We start from the raw sequence: 10,210 nt of genomic DNA, 5'->3' as shown, positions 1-10,210 counted from the left end.
TTCTAAGATTACATAGATCCATAATGTAATTTTTTTTTATCAATAGCAGAACTAAAGATTCGACCATCAAGTAAAGATTCGAAAAGGAGAAGAAAATAGCTGACCGTGTGCCATCTGCTGCTCTGGCTATGGCCCTATGGAGGAAACGAGGAAGTGACTTGATGCTTAGAGAAGAGAATGAGATTTTCGTTGAGTTTTTGCCTTGTTGGTGTCGCAACTCGCAAGAACTGTTTGGTTGAGTTGTTGTTGCCTCAAGTTCAGAGACATGTAGTACTCAAGTTGAGACCTTGAGACCTTTCTGTGGAATCCTTAGTGTGGTTGAGTTGTTGTTGCCTCAACCCTCAAGTTCAGAGAGTAGAGACTGAGAGGCGAGAGCGGAGAGAATGTTTTTGACTGCTGAGGCAAATTAGAAATTAGGAATTTAGATTTTAGGGTGGAAGGTATATTTAATATACATATGGATAAAAATATAAATATAAAAATTCTTTAACGGTTTATCCGATAAAAAAAATTGAATAATACACCCTCAAACTGATAAGAATTTAATTACAAAATTTTAAACCTTTCACCATCCATTAATTCGATAACCTGATACCAATAAGCCAATTTTGCGATTCGATTTTCGGTTACGGTTCGATTTTGAACAGCCCACTTAAGACTGTAAAGATTTGTCAAGCTTGCAAACATGAGTAGGGAACTATGGATGAACAAAACGTGGAGGTTGAGCCATATAAACATCCTCTTGCAACTCACCACGTAGAAAAGCATTTTGAACATTTAATTGACGCAGTGGCCAGCCATAGGTCACTGCTAGCGACCAGATAATGTGAATGGTTGTGGGTTGTACAGCCAGACTGAATGTTTCATGATAATTTTGGCCCTCTACTTGATGAAATCCTTTTGCAATTAAGCGAGCTTTGTAGCGTTCGATAGTTCCAATAGAGTTCTGTTTGATACGGAAAAGCCATTTGCACCCAAAAATATTCATAGAGAAATTACAGGGAACCAACGATCATGTTTGATTTTTGAGCAAGGCTGTCATCTTATCCGACATGACATGTCGCCATTCTTTGAATTTGGGGGCCTTAGTGAAGTTTGTAGGCTCAGTTGTTGGAGGAATAGAGAGAACAAGAGCATATTTAGAACTTGTGGGGCGGCTCAACAGATCTCGGGGCCTAAGGCGAAATCATATTCGGAGGCCCTTAATCTCAGTATAATCCCACTAGTGAGATCTGACTGGTCGATTTGCATTTAGACACTGGGCGTAATTGCATTGCATGGGATATTTGGGGTGGATTAGTGGAACTGGGTTTGTGTTTGGATGCAGTATGCTGAGACACAGTTGAAGTTTGTGAAGGAGACAAAATCATCAAAGGAGTAGGAGGAACTGGGTGGTCTATGGGAGTAATAGATGAAGTAGAGATTGGACGAGAAGTTAAGCTCGACAAAGAAGGATTGCAAGGAGATGGATGTGAGTTAGTAGTAGTTGGGACACTTCTAGAAGGAGCCTTAAATTGGTAGATCGGCGAATGTGACAAAGAGACAGGTGAATATACCAAAGGTGCATATTAACTGGAGGTGGGCGTCCTAGAATAGACTTGTTTGCAAAGGGAAATTTGGTTTCATCAAATTGGACATGCCTGGCAATATAGAGCCTGCCAGAACATGTATCAAAATATATGTAACCATGGTGCAACTGACTGTATCCTAAGAACACACTTGGTTGGCTGCGAAAATTAATTTTGTGATGATCATAGGGACGTAAGTATTGAAAACAAATACACCCAAATACTTTGAGAAATTGATAATCCAGCAAGGTGCAAAAAACAACTTCTAATGGTGATTTGCCATTGCTAGTTGAACTATGTCTAATTTTGCACAAAGAGTTTATAAAGGACAAAATTCACCACCCCAATCAGTTTAAAGTGTCTTAAGTTTGGTGTTAAATTGTCGTTCAACAAGAACTTGAAATTGAGTAAAAAAAGATAAGACATCAGATTTCTGAAAAGTGAATAGCACCATGTAAAGCCAGAAAATCATCAACAAAGACAAAAAGAAAGCGATGACCTTAAGAAGATAGAAAAGGGGAAGGACCCCATACATCCGCAAAAATAAGTTGTAAGAAGAAGTAATTCTGTTAATTCAAAAAGGCAGAGACAACTTATGCGACTTGCCAAGTTGGCAAGCAGTAATGTGGATGGCCTAGCCAAAGATGCCAACAAGCAGAGGAGACTTTAATGGCGGTGAGGGCGCAAGGAGAGCTTGAAGACTTTTTCTTGATTGACATGGAGTAGAGGCCACTGTTATTCTGACCTGAAAGAAGAGGAGTCCTGAAATCCCAATCATTGACAAGAAAATGATCAGGGTCAAATTCAAAGAAAACACTATTTTTGCGAGTAAGCTTTTGAACAGAAAGAAGACGCTTAATTATAGAGGGAACATGAAGAATTTAATTTAAGGAAAATTTGCAATTGGAAGAATTGGAGAAAGAGGCACTACCAGTATTCTGAATTGGCAAACCTTGCCCATTACCAACATGTAATAGATTCGGGCCTTTGCACTCCTCAACATGATTGAATCTTGAGAGATACAGTGCAATGTGATGAGTGGCGTCTGTATTAGGGAACCCGTTTTGAGTGAGTGGAATTGGTGCGTGATGAGTAAGATCAGCAGACGGATTGGTAGTATGATTGTAGCATGGAAATCATGTAGAAGCAAGGTGATTAGTGCCATTGCAAATCTGACACCTTGTTCGTCCATCATTATTTGCAAGGTTGTACAGCATTAGAATAGTTTAATCCATAGTCATTCTGTGGGTATTGGATACGACCACCCTCTCCCCCTATATGATCTTCCTCAACCTCTTTCGGAATTATTATTGTTATTATATTATGGCCATTATTCTGTCCATCACTAGAAGAACGTTGGGAAATGTTAGCAGCTGGTGTGGGAGATGAGTCACCTGATATTAGGGAGAGAGAGAGAGAGAGAGAGAGAGGAAAAAGAGGAACCATGAATGAATTCATGATTTAGCAACAAACTATGGAGCTCTGAGTATGAAACGGGTTCGGTCTTGCACATAAAGTGGTAACAATATCCTTGAAGTCAGAACTCAACCCTTTGAACACATTAATATTAAAATTCGAATTGTTTAATAGTCGCTTTGCTGCTGCCAATTCATCTGAGAGGAGCTTTGCCTTTTGGAGAAACTGAGGTCATCTTGTTTTAGGTTTTGATACATGAATATTAAGAACCCTAGTGTTGGAGGGATAGGACAAGGCAGCCTCCAAAGCATCCCAAATATCTTTGGATGAATTCAAACCAATAACTATAGGTACGGTTTCGCCTGAGAGAGAGAGAGAGAAAGAGAGAGAGAGAGAGAGATATTAGAAGGCTCATAACAATTAAATAGCAAATTCTGGATTGGATTGAGTAGTGGTCGAACCTTCAACAGAAATAATAGTCGGTGGATATGGCTTTGATCCATCAATGAAGCCATGGAGATTTTGACCCCGTAGTAAAGGCAACAACTGTGTCTTCCAAAATATATAATTGTTGGAAGCGAGTTTAATGGAGATAAAGTGGTGAACATGGTTTAGAGGGTTGGAGGAGGAAGAAGATATGACGGGGTCTGTTGGAGAAGCATCGATGGTGGGGAGGGATGAAGTAGATGAAGAATGGAAATCGGCTTCTGATACCATGTTAAGTTACAACGTAGAGAACCAAAAAGCTTTTAATTCTTCATTGATTTGCGTACAATGAAGTGACATTATTTGAAATATGATTATTTATTTAATTAGAGTCGTCATTTGGAATAATTATTATAGTGTCACAAGTCACCGATTTATTTTAAAATCCCAAATCGAGGAAATTGACTCTGTTTATGGTCCGTGAAAACCAGAAGACCGGGTAAGATATTCTGTTAACCCGGGAGAAGGAGTGAGGCACTCCCGGATTCCGTAGTTTTAGCACGGTCGCTTTAATCATACCTGGCTTAACTAATTGTTTAATTATGTATTTTAGAACCTATATGTATTTTACCTTTTATCGCTTTTTAATTACTTTATTACTTACTGTGTTATGGAACAATCTTAAAATGAACCACGAGTGTGTAAATCCATTTTATTTAGTGCTCTAAAAGTCATGTCACGCGTACGTGCACATAATTAACAGCACTAAAGTAATTATTAAGATTGTTTCGCCCAAAGTCGCGCGAACGCGCGAACGCATACCTTGGTTTTAATTTTGGCAATCATAACTATGTCACATGAACGTGTACATAATCACGAGAATTTATTTATTAATACGCGCCTAAAGCATACTAGCGACTATTAAGAATTATTTTTCCTAAACTAATTTGGAGATTTGTTGTGAGGCCGTGATTTATGGAAAGTTCTTTGTAGGATCAACTATTGGATTCCTTGGCAGATTCAATTACTTGACTAAATGAGAGGAAATCGAATGAATTAAGTCATAAGAAGTGGGCTAATTACTATTACTTAAAGGGACTAAACCAATTTACGAAAAGAAAATGGGACAACCACATTCGCTATTTGGAAATAGAGATGATCGTATTCCAGAAATTCCAATAGCATTTTAGCTCTGTTGTCCAGGTATAAGCAGACATGGGCTAAGTATAGAGTAAACTACCATAAGGAAAAATGATGTCCAAATGAACTTTCATGTTAAGCCCAATTGTGTGAAACTTTCCAGCTCCTGGCTTCCTTTTGAAGTCTGGGCCTCAAGCAAAGGCCCAAATGAACGAGGAAAAATGCCATGAGCTTATAAGGAAATTTTCGCTGCACCTAGCCCATGACACGTTTATTCACAGACATGGTTGGCCAGAAATGAAAGCAGGCACAATTAATCTACTAAACTAATTGAACCATGATTAAATACTTTCAGTAAACTGAATTGATGCTAGATTTAAACACGATTGACAACTAATTCATACATATGAAAATCTGAGATAGAATATACATTAGAGTGATGCTTTAAGCTAGTTACATAATCAAATGAACTGATAGTTTTCTACAATGGCCACATCTCGTGATCCTTTTGGCTTGTTAGAGCTTTGTGACAAAATAGCTACAAATCTATCCTCACTTGTTAAATTCAAACACTATGCTGAGCAAATTGAAAGAAAGCATGAAACCAGATTCCTGCATCACTTCACAATTAAGTGTACATAATGAGGCTCGCACACCATTCAGGAAGAAAGAAAAGAAAAAAAGAAGACAGAATGACATTCAAACAGATGCTAAATCACCTATTGACATTCAACAAACCACTCACATGATCTTAACATTCCAACAATTACACATATTAACAAAGATGAAAACTACAATAGATTTAGACTTTAAACATGCTGAAACTACTAAAACATTGCAAGAGTATAGCATAACCAACCCAACTTCATTTAGAATTCAAGTAGAAGCTAACAAGGTGGAAAACGCACCTACTAGCAGTGAAACAGAGAAACACGGAGCAATCTGAACTTCAAAGCTACAGCTCAAACCAGCAGAATGAATACAACAGCAAAAATAATGAGTTTTTCAACTCAAACAGCTATGGAAACCAAGATATATGCAATAACAGAGTAGGAATAAAACACAACTTTGAATCTTCTTTTTGTTTTTGGGTTTTTTCTGTATTTAGATGGAATTTTCATAATGTTTTCTTTGAGGGAAATCAGTGAGAATTGAGGATTGAGGATTGAGTGAATATATGTGTGATTTCTGCAGAGAATTAGTCTATGTGAGTGAGGGAATTGAGGTATCTTATATAGGGAGTGTACTATATGAGAGAATGAGAGAGAGTGTAAGAGGAATCTGTCAGGCTCCCTAAAAAATAGGAAAAGAGCATCTTTTCTAAACAGAAATGGACAGCTGTCCAATTCAAATGATTCCTTCCTATTTCTCCACCCCACTAACTTCTGAATTTACCCTTTTTACCCCAATTCTGACATAATTTTCCTTGTCTTATTGCATTTTAATCCTTGCCTAGAAGCTTCCTACATAACTACCTAAGATTCCCTATTTTTCAGATTCCCTTAGCCCCGTCAAGTTTCTAACAACTACAAATAAAATACACCAAAGAAACAAGAGATAAAAAACAGACAAACAATATGCTGAAACTAAATTAATGACCTGCTTCAATATCCAACTAATTCTGGACCAATTAACCTAAATTTATGCAATTAAACTAATTTCATGTAATTGGACTACTGATTATACAATTAATTGTTTAAATCTAAGGATGCAAACAAGTAATTACCAAACCGGATGCAAGAGTACAATTAATCCATGAACTAAGCTATTCTAGCAAAAACTAAATTAAACAAGCAAAACAATTTCAATTAGATGCTGATTAATAGACAAGACAGTGAGTATATGATAGAACGAGATGTTGGTATACCGATTGGAACACACACTGGAGGAGGAAATGGCCAAACAACGAGGTTCGAACGGATTCTGGTGGTTTCGAAATGAATCGAAACTAACGTATATCGATTGCTCTTGTCAAGAGTAGTCGATTCACGTAAGTTTCAAGCCAAAACGACTAGCAAATCATTGAGAGTCAGAGATGGGACGAACTCAGCTTTTTCTGGAAATCAAGATCTAATATTGGGCGAGTTCTAGTGGGTTTCGAAGGGCGAGGTTAGGATATTTGGAAAGAGGGGGAAATAGAGGTTGTCTGGTGTTAGTTTGGTGGTGTTTGGAGTGGTGCCGCCGGTCAGGGATAGATTTGGTGACTGAGGGCCGCTAGGGTTTGAGAGAGAGTGAGGAATTAAAAATTGTCTCTAGGGTTTGGGGTGTCTGTTCGGACAGTTAAAAGGGGAAAGGGGATTAGTTCAGAGCCGTTGGATAATAGGAAATCGACGGCTCAGATCGATCCAGTGCAAAACGGGGTCGTTTGGGGTGTTTAGAAGGAGCAGGTTGGATAATGGGGATTGGGCTGGGCGAATTTGGAGCAAAAACTGGGCTGCTGGTCGCTGGCCCAATTTGAAGACAAGGCAAATAACCCCTTTCTTTCCTTTCTTTAAATTTTCAAAAATAACCAATTTATTTAACACTCCTAATTCTAATTAATTTTGCAAAATTAACCTAATGACCTATTTTTTTAATAATTAACCAATTCAATTAGCTAACAAACGCATGTAAAGTTACTAATGTATTTTTGGTATTTTAGTGTTTTACAAATACAATTAATTATGCAAAAATAAAAAAAATCTAAAATGTAGAGATTCAAAATATTTTTGTATTTTCTTTAGGATTTAAAATGCTACTTAAAAATGCATCAAACGTGAGTATGCACAAAACAATCCAAGTAAAATATAGAAAAATCCTTAAAATTCTATAAAGTAATTTAAAGCTAAATATTTTTTGAATTTTTAGAAGTAATTTTATATTGGGCAAAAATTACGTGCTCACACGTACACTGATAAATTGACATATATAGTACAAGGAGTCACTAGTGTTATAAGTAAATACAAATACGAGAAGATAGATACAAACAAGTCCTAGAAAGCTTCCAACTACTTGGAGCAGCTGGCGATGTCCTGGTCAATAGGATAGGTCCAATATAGGTACTTTATAGAGCTGAAGCTTGGACCTCACTAGGAGGAAAGAAATCTGATTTTTCATAAATCTTAAATCTGATGTTATACGCATAATGACAAATTGTTACAATTTATTCAAACAAAATCCATGCTCCTGCCAAGTTCAGTTGCTAATCTAGGTTGTAGACTTGGTTATTTATATTTGAATGTCATTGGGTCCAATCAAGGTTGTCCATGTTATATAAGAAATAACATTTTCCTAATTCGTTATCGTTGTTTGTACTCAAAATAATATTTTAATACTTATTGGCGTGCTTTAAAAATAAAAACTTAAGACCTCACAAAATTTTCAGGATCTCTACAGGTACGAAAATAGATCCATGCCATATCAAAAGGTTGCTGCTGTAATGATCCATATTCCATGCGAGTTTATCGTATGAATCATCCAACATAAGTATGAAGTTCTTGCCAAGTCTTTCCTCATGTAGGCAAAGTTGCACCATATAACTGTTGCTACACAGATATTGCAAATATCATACTACCATTAATGAAATAATAACTTCCACCTATATCGATAATCTCTAAATCATAATTGCACACTTCGCATTCGCATTTCATTCCTTTACAGTGAAAATATACAATTTACTAAAAACTTATGCAGTCAAGTTATTTAAGTCTGCTCTGAATCTGATTTTTTCTTCAATAATAATATGCATGACAAGCCTTGATAAAAGTATGTCAAATACTGGATCCTCGTCAATTTACAAACAATCTTTTAGGGAAGCGCATAAATAGTTGCTTACTTATAGAATAGCTGAAATTTACAATGTATTTAGAGATGAGCCTGCCACTCTTCGAAATTAGGGTGAGACGTGATAACGCTGAACCTACCTTATCCGTCAACCCCTGTTATCTAGCTATACATAATAATAAGGTTATTTAAATGAACCAAGTACGAATAAAATCTTGTATTAAAACCATCTAAAAATAGCTAAAGAAAATTTTGTAAACTAATGCGTGAAAATCTAACCCATCAATGATAGTCATGAGCCTCTGAGGACTAAAACTAAAGCAGTATTTCCGGGGTATTCCGCTGAACTAACAAAATATCTAAATGACTGACGAAGGAAGATAAACAAAACTACCGCTGGGAGAAATTAACGGAGTCTATCTACTGGATCCACGAAGAGTCCAAAATCTAGCCACGAGCTTCGTCACCTACACACTCAATGCCTACCACACGACGTGGCAGGACCAAACGGACTAAATATCTCCAAGGGTACCCAGTAAGTCTTAATTTACCATCCCCTAAGCGGAGGACAAGACTTTTCTGGACTAAACAATTATGATAAGAATATATTCAACATAACTTAAGCAATTTAGGACCCATTTGGCCATAGATTTTGCCAAAATTTTTCCAAATGTTTTTTGGCAAATACATGTTAGTTCATAAATTTTATCCATATTTTGAAAAATTCCCAAAACTCAAATCCCAAAATCAGCTCAAGAGCTGGTTTTGGCCCAAAATATTACTATTACATATTTTAAAAATTGCCCCAAACTTTTGTATTTTATAAAAAAGCCCACCATCTATTATTTTGTAACAATGTTGTTTCGTCTTCTCGGCCATCTGATAGTGTATTATGTAGTTCATTATAAAAATGATAATTTTGTACCAAATTTATTTATGTTCAGGACTATGGTTTGTGATAATATAATGAATGTTATTGATGAAGGTACTGTTGGGTATTTGTGATAGTTTTTAGAACTTGTGGGTATAAGTCATGTTTCATATTTTTTTTAAAAACAAAAATGAAATATGTTTTGAAAACTGATGTCCAAACACATTTTCATCTTCAAGTTAAGCTGTAATATGAAATCTGAGTTAAGCTAAGTTTTGACAACAGATTATAGCTAGTTTCTTTATTTTGAAAATTCTATCTAACAAACAACCGCACCAGCGAGTGTAGAGATGATTAGCCCAATCCCCGGCCCTGGGATCTTTTATTTTCGGGAGGTTTGCCATACCTCTCAAACACATAAATTTGATAACGTGGAGTACCTGCAAGTGCGGGGTAGCTAGCCCCGGCAACCATGGCTCTCACACTCGGGAGGTTGGCTACTTATCCCAGGACAAATGTGGTCACATTCATCAAATCTGAATTGAAACTTATTAAATTCAAGCAATGCCATAAAAGTAATCAAATAAGATATTTAGTCCTTCTGACATTTTGAGCTAGCTGAGTAATTATGCACAAACAAGGTAATTCTTGTAATACACCTATAACATAAGCTAGTAATAGAGTCACAATATTTAAACACTTGAAGGTTCTCTGACAAATGGTTTGAACATCTATATTCAAAATAGTCAGGTAACTTCTTATCAATATTTTTTTTGTTATTTTCTTGTCAAGCCCTTGACTCAGGGAATGTAAACTCGGCTTACCTCTAATCGAAAGTTCAAGTTTCTCCTTCCACAATCCTCGTAGCCGGAGCTCAAACAATCTTTAAAAATACCTTCACAAACCCTAGGTTTGTGGTTCTTAAAGAACTCTTTGATTCTTGGATAGAAATCTTGGGGAATAGTGTAGAACCCTAACTTGTTTTCTCCTTAAAAGCTCTTAAAATTGATGAGAAAATGTGATTTTT

At 36.5% G+C, this 10,210-nt stretch overlaps 1 long non-coding RNA gene across 1 annotated transcript; it reads right to left on the bottom strand.

Annotated features, from left to right (window-relative positions):
* Positions 1 to 430: 430 nt before the first annotated feature.
* LOC107819612 (uncharacterized) lies at positions 431 to 6,829 on the bottom strand. Its single transcript, XR_001655751.2, has 3 exons — positions 6,418 to 6,829; positions 2,500 to 5,170; positions 431 to 2,330 (listed from the first exon to the last, which is right to left on the bottom strand). It is a non-coding gene; the product is annotated as an uncharacterized LOC107819612 (long non-coding RNA).
* Positions 6,830 to 10,210: the final 3,381 nt, after the last annotated feature.

This window comes from Nicotiana tabacum, chromosome 24 (genome assembly GCF_000715075.1).
Source record: "Nicotiana tabacum cultivar K326 chromosome 24, ASM71507v2, whole genome shotgun sequence".
Taxonomy (NCBI): Eukaryota; Viridiplantae; Streptophyta; class Magnoliopsida; order Solanales; family Solanaceae; genus Nicotiana; species Nicotiana tabacum.
The sequence above is the reverse complement of the archived record's forward strand: the minus strand, read 5'-3'. Positions and strand labels throughout refer to the sequence as shown.